General features: G+C 39.1%; 1 long non-coding RNA gene across 1 annotated transcript; it reads left to right on the forward strand.

Moving 5' to 3' along the window:
• Positions 1 to 3195: 3195 nt before the first annotated feature.
• Positions 3196 to 6751, forward strand: LOC124253805. Its single transcript, XR_006892301.1, has 2 exons — positions 3196 to 3287; positions 6653 to 6751. It is a non-coding gene; the product is annotated as an uncharacterized LOC124253805 (long non-coding RNA).
• The last annotated feature ends 651 nt before the right edge of the window (positions 6752 to 7402 follow it).

Below are 7402 nucleotides of genomic sequence, written 5' to 3' on the forward strand. Positions count from 1 at the left end.
GGGCAGTTTGACTTCTCATGATAAGTGGCGTGATGGACAGTGGGGCACTTTGACTTCCCATGATAAGTGGCGTGGATGGACAGTGGGGCAGTTTGACTTCTCATGATAAGTGGCGTGATGGACAGTGGGGCACTTTGACTTCCCATGATAAGTGGCGTGATGGACAGTGGGGCAGTTTGACTTCTCATGATAAGTGGCGTGATGGACAGTGGGGCACTTTGACTTCCCATGATAAGTGGCATGATGATGGACAGTGGGGCAGTTTGACTTCCCATGATAAGTGGCGTGATGGACAGTGGGGCAGTTTGACTTCTCATGATAAGTGGCGTGATGGACAGTGGGGCACTTTGACTTCCCATGATAAGTGGCGTGGACAGTGGGGCAGTTTGACTTCTCATGATAAGTGGCGTGATGGACAGTGGGGCACTTTGACTTCCCATGATAAGTGGCATGGACAGTGGGGCAGTTTGACTTCTCATGATAAGTGGCGTGATGGACAGTGGGGCACTTTGACTTCCCATGATAAGTGGCGTGGACAGTGGGGCAGTTTGACTTCCCATGATAAGTGGCGTGATGGACAGTGGGGCACTTTGACTTCCCATGATGTGATGGACTTACTGGACTGGAGTTTGGACAGCTTAGCAATATTCCAGCAACATCACTGCAGGGACAAAGATGGCATTGTGGACAGTGGGGCACAGTTTGACTTCCCATGATAAGACTCTGTTGTGATGGACAGTGGGGCAGTTTGACTTCCCATGATAAGTGGCGTGGACAGTGGGGCAGTTTGGATAAGTGGCATGGATGGACAGTGGGGCAGTTTGACTTCCCATGATAAGTGGTGTGATGGACAGTGGGGCACTTTGACTTCCCATGATAAAGTGGCGTGATGGACAGTGGGGCAGTTTGACTTCTCATGATAAGTGGTGTGATGGACAGTGGGGCAGTTTGACTTCTCATGATAAGTGGCGTGATGGACAGTGGGGCAGTTTGACTTCCCATGATAAGTGGTGTGATGGACAGTGGGGCAGTTTGACTTCCCATGATAAGTGGCGTGGACAGTGGGGCAGTTTGACTTCCCATGATAAGTGGCGTGATGGACAGTGGGGCACTTTGACTTCCCATGATGTGATGGACTTACTGACTGAGTTTGGTTTTAAGCCGCTTTTAGCAATATTCCAGCAACATCACTGCAGGGAACACCAGAGATGGGCTTCACTCATTGTACCCTTGTGGGGATTCTAACCCGGGTCTTCGGCGTGACGGGCCAACGCTTTAACCACTAAGCTACCCCACCGCCCCTGTTGTGATGGACAGTGGGGCAGTTTGACTTCCCATGATAAGTGGCGTGGACAGTGGGGCAGTTTGACTTCTCATGATAAGTGGCATGATGGACAGTGGGGCAGTTTGACTTCCCATGATAAGTGGTGTGATGGACAGTGGGGCACTTTGACTTCCCATGATAAGTGGCGTGGACAGTGGGGCAGTTTGACTTCTCATGATAAGTGGTGTGATGGACAGTGGGGCAGTTTGACTTCCCATGATAAGTGGTGTGATGGACAGTGGGGCACTTTGACTTCCCATGATAAGTGGCGTGGACAGTGGGGCAGTTTGACTTCTCATGATAAGTGGCATGAAGGACAGTGGGGCACTTTGACTTCCCATGATAAGTGGCGTGATGGACAGTGGGGCAGTTTGACCAATCACATAACAAACTTTATGGTCATCTGATGATCAAAAACTTGTGCAAATCTTGATTGTCTTTTGTCCCTGTTCAATTATTTATCTCATTATGCATACAAAATCTCAATTGTTATGACAGCTTTTTATTGAATATCTCCTACTTTGTAAATACTATATGTCAAATTATAACTTTGACATATGTAGTGGTATATATATTTCCCATGGATTGTTGTTTCAATATACATGGGTGAGTGAGTTTAGTTTTACGCCGTTTTTAGCAGTATTCCAGCAATATCACAGCGGGGGACATCAGAATATACAGTTCATGTAGTATATGAAAATAATGAAGACATGGTGCTTTGCTATTTATAGATTCAAAAAGTGGATTTTAACATCTGATACCTCGTTTATTTAGAATTGTCGAATCTGTCACCATTGCATTGAAGAGTTTTACTGGAAACAACTGTGTAAAGACAACAGTTTTATTTGAAATTTGCAGTAACATGGGGCTCCAACCTGTTGTGAAACTTCTTCACGTGTTAGATGCTTCAGGATATTGGCATCCATCCCATAATGCATCATTGGGAATCAGTAGGCATAAAATTCTGTCCCTTGACAAATGCTACTTGGAAGCACAGCTTAAAGCAAGGATTACACATCATTAAGTCAGCTTTAGTGAAGATTATCTGAGAAAGCTGGTGCACATGACCACTTCAAGCAAGTGGTTTACAGCACACTTTTCTGCCTGAACAGACAGATCAGTCAAGCCAAATGTTTAGTTCCCTTCTTGGTCTCCTTGTTATCTGCCACTATAGACAATATATTCACGTATAATTTGGAAACATTTGGCATGACAGTCATATGAATACAGTGTTATCCCAGCAGACACAAGACGTCTAGATGAAGTTTAGATATGGTTTAGACGTCTAAAAACGTCTGTTAGACGTTGATTCAACGTATCCATTTCGACGTCTAAGCCTGTACGTTGATTATATGTTTAAACGATGTTTACGTTTTGACCAGTGTTACTTTCAAGATTGTTGATTATAATTTATGTATATTTTCCAGAAACAATTATTTTCTCATTGTTTTGTTGTAGTACAGAAAATTTAAGTCCACAAAATGATATCCGAGCTTAGACATGATGTTTGTAATTTATACAAATTTAATTAAAACGAAATAACTCCAATAAAATCAATTTAATTTTTTGCCTCTTCAAAACATATTGATGATCTTTGTATGCGGTTGAAGTGAATTAAAAATATTTTTAAAAAATGTTCAATATATAGTTTATCGGATCATGTAAGAAATATTATCATGTGTTCTTAAAATCAACATATATATAGTTAATCGGATCCTGTAAGAAATATTATCCTGTCTTTAATTTAAGATGCATTTCTGACATTTTCTGTGTGAAAAGTAATTATAATTTCAACGAAGAGGTATCGATCTGAGTCATTGCCATTCTGGATTAGAATTATGCCCCTTGACATGCACCAGATGTCGCCACATTTCGCTCATGCGCAGTTTTTCGCACCACACAATTTGAACAAGCTCCATTGCAGACATCACGACATCAACGCTACATAGAAGAAGAAAGAAAGGTAGATTCTTTAATAATTTTTGTTCGTGAATATTGTTTGTGCGATTCTAGTGTAACATTTTGTGACTGTTAATCTCGAACTTTATAATTGTTGAGAACGAAATTGCCCTGATACCGTCCTTCAGCTGCTGCGAAGTCACATCGCATAGGGCAGGGTCCGATGTTTTGCTTTTGTAATGTCAGCCATGTTCTGTAGATGATCGTCATTAATTATGCAAGATCTTCCTGGAATGAAAGTTGGTTCATAATTTGCATGGCAGCCATGAGCACATGTAGCAGTTTATTGACTTACTATTTGATTTGGAAATCGAAAGTACTCTATGTAAAATGTTTATCAAGAGCCATCTTGGTCCTCGCATCAAATTTTGAAAATAAGGTAGCTGTATACTCGGACTCGCTATTATTGCGGTATGGTATGTGGGAAACATCGGTAAAGGTCATGGCAAGGTAGAGTTGTCTTTGATATACCGGTAGACTATGAAGTACCTTCTTCTAGAGTTGAAGAGCATTTTAACAATTTGGGGTATCCAGATCATCAGATTAAAAGGTCACCTTTGGTAGATGCTGGTGTGTCATGTATTTGTGTACTTTGCTTTGGATTATATGCATTTGGTCTGCTTGGGAGTGGTCAAGAGAATACTTGTGTTTTTTTAAGAATGGTCCCAGAGACTGTAAGCTCTCTCAACAACAACTCACCCTCCTGAGTCAAAAGCTATGTTCTATCAATGGAAAGATGTCATGCGAGTTTGCAAGACAACCCCTTTCTTTATCAGAATTAGAAAGATGGAAAGCAACAGAGTTGCGGCAGTTCTTATTGTATACTGGTCCACTTGTTCTTAGATCTGTTGTTTCTGCCAAGCTGTATGAACACTTCCTTACTCTGACTGTAGCATTGTCAATACTTCTTGATTCTAATGAGGACACCAGAAATGCATATGTTAATTATGCAGAAAAACTCCTGGTTTACTTTGTTCAAAATGGGAGGGATATCTATGGACCAACTTTTACTTCTTACAATGTTCAGTTGAAAATTACTAAAGAAGGTCAGAAAAGCACAAAATCCTCTTTCACAGTTGGCAAAGAGAATTGCTGAAATAGAACACTCTAGATGTCGCCCAGCGCCCAAGTTGCTGAGCACTTCACTGTCATCTAAGAAGAAGGATAGTTTTGTTCTACTGAAAAATCAAAACTATGCTATTGTCAAAGAGAGGCAGCCTAACCGTCATTATGTTTGTGATGTGATCTGTCAGTCTCATTTGCAAAGCTTCTTTGAACACCCATGTGACTCCAAATTGATAAACATTGCAGTGTTGAGACCATATACTCTCTCAAGACATGCCAAAATACGTGTTATAAGTGTAAATGACATCGATAGAAAAGCTGTGTGTTTGCCCCATGATGGAGGATACCTGCTACCTGTTGCATGGAATAGAGAGACACCAATCAACCTGCACTAACATCATGCTGCTGCAGACTTAACAGGTGATGTTTAAAGACATTTTTGTTATTTTTTATTGTGATTACTTTGTTTTATTTTGTTCTAGTTATATTAAAATGAATGTAGATATCAATTTAATTTTGTATGCATTAGCTATTCAAGTGTTCATTTTTGAAAGAAACTTTAAGAAATAGAAACAGTTTAGCTTGTTATTATATTAAAGTAGTAATAATATAGTATCCATATAAATCTGTTGCTGTCAGTCATTGATAAATGGGTCATTTATTTTGGTATTCTATTCTAGTATTCATCAACCCACCTGTGCCAAGAAAACAAGTGCCGAATTCAAGACAAGCTGGTAAGTAATAATTATAAAGCACTACAGTTCATACCATAATTACATATTTTCACCTAATTGTAAACACAAGAAAATGTATTACCATAGATTACTAGCTTTTTCCACAAATATAATAACTTGGCATTATTTATTTAATAATGAGCGAAAAGTATATACTGGCATATTATGATTATTACAATATAGGATTTGAACTTTCAGAAAGACATTTAACTTCTTGTGTGGAAGAATGTTCTGTCCAGGAGCTCGACCCCAGCTCCATCTCTACCTCCACGCTCTCCCTCTCCGCTCTCATCTCCTGATGCCTCTCCTGTCTGTCCGCCTGTCATGCACAAGCCGAGAGTTGGAAGCAGAGGCTCATCGGCACACAATTCATCAGGAATGGTTTCTTCAGCCATCCGCAAACCAAATGCATCTCCCGACAGTGGTTTCCCAATGTCAGAGGCTCATATGTATATTAGTAGACTAAGGCTTAGTCTCTGAATACATATAATTTTGATAGTAACAAACAAGCCCATTTATATTGAAAAGGAGCCCTAGGGAGACCAGAGATTCAGAGAACCTGAGGAAATCTAGACTTGCTTTATTTAGGGCTTTAGCAGCGCAGAGAGGGCTTGGCAGTAGGGAAATTAATGTGGTTCAGGGACTGTGAGACAGACTAGTATATTAGCAGCATTAAAACTTTGCAACTCTATGAACTAACTATTAAGAGAAGTTACTTGTCACATATATCATTAAAATCAGATCTTGAATTTGCTCCCTGCTTCTCTCCAGTCTAAGATCTTATGGAGCCTCATACAGTTGTCCACCGAAACTTGTAATCTTCTGAAAGTGCCTTTGAAGTTCAAATGAATGAAATCATTTCCGGTACAAAGTTCACAAGGATGACCTAGTCACAGGTGGTCCATCAACTCTTAGGCCGAAGTGAACCAGGGAACAAATCCAAGATTGGATTTTATTGAATTTGTGAAAACAATTAAATTTTGTATAATTACTATTGTCATATAATCTGTTGATATCAATGACACACTTATCACCCATGTCCAGTTTGTCGGAATCAGAGATAAATTGAAAGTTCACTGGCTAAAAAAAACAATTGTTGAAGTTGAGTTACTTTGCAGACAAAAGTTTTCAAGATATTCTAGTTAAATCATAATATAAGGGTTTTGAAAGTTTTTATTGGAATTGTAACATTTCACTAGCAAAGACTAGTAATTAACAAGTTCCTTTGAGCCCTGAAGGAGAACAAAATGACTTGACTGGCACTTAGTCCTTTTCACTAAATGATAATATTCTCTCAGTTGTAAAGACTTATTAAGTCAGGCTTATAATAGGGCAAAATTGAGATTTCCCTCTCAGGGTCTTTGTAACGACTGCTATCAATAGTATACAAGCAAATAAGTAATGTCAAAATGATGCTCTGGAAAACTTACTAATGTCTGAAAACAAAAGGACAATATCCCCAAAACATTATATGCCTATTGTACCCCAAATATCCTGTAAAATGGAATTATTTCTCAAAACCATGGGGAATCATTTCATTTAATTACTTCATTCAATTTGATCTTTTCAGAGACTATAACAAACTCCCATGGAGTAACAGAAAATGAGGTCTACCTCGAGATGGGAAAGTACCTAAAGAACGCCCCTGGACGATGTAGCGGGGGGTGGAAGATCAAATTTGTATTTATATTGAAATGAAATGAATAAACTTGAGTTTACATCATTTACAAATTTTGTCTTCTTTTATCAATTTATGTGGAGATAATGCACTTGCGCTTATAAACTTCATGAGTTCAATTTCATGCTCAACTCAAAGTTCATGCTTAATTCTGACTTCATGCTCGAAGTTACTGCTGAAATTCAAGGTAAAACATTGAGCTGCATGAAATTGACCTCAAGAAGTCTTATAACCTGGAGCCCTGCCGGTGGGATGAGGATGGTACATGTTTGAACTGGCAACTTGTGTAAACAACAGGTATTCTAGTTAGTAGAATAAAATGTGTTTTGGTGCACCATTAAAACAATACAGTAATTGGCATCTAATCAACGTCTTTTATACGCTTTTTCAACGTTTAGATGACATCTATCTCTAGATGTCTAAATGACGTTTAAGTTTCAACGGCTTCTAGACTTCCATTTTGAACTATATTTAGATGTCTTTTCAACGTATTGTGTAGACTTCATTTCGACGTCTATTAGACGTTGATGTGCCTGCTGGGATGCGCAGAAAAAGGGATATATGACTCCGTGAGTCAAAGGACAAAACTTAATAGTTATATGATTTATAAAATATTTTATTCATTACAACTCGAGGCATTTC

Source organism: Haliotis rubra, unplaced genomic scaffold (assembly GCF_003918875.1).
Source record: "Haliotis rubra isolate DU_JTF1 unplaced genomic scaffold, ASM391887v1 Scf553, whole genome shotgun sequence".
NCBI classification, from domain to species: Eukaryota; Metazoa; Mollusca; class Gastropoda; order Lepetellida; family Haliotidae; genus Haliotis; species Haliotis rubra.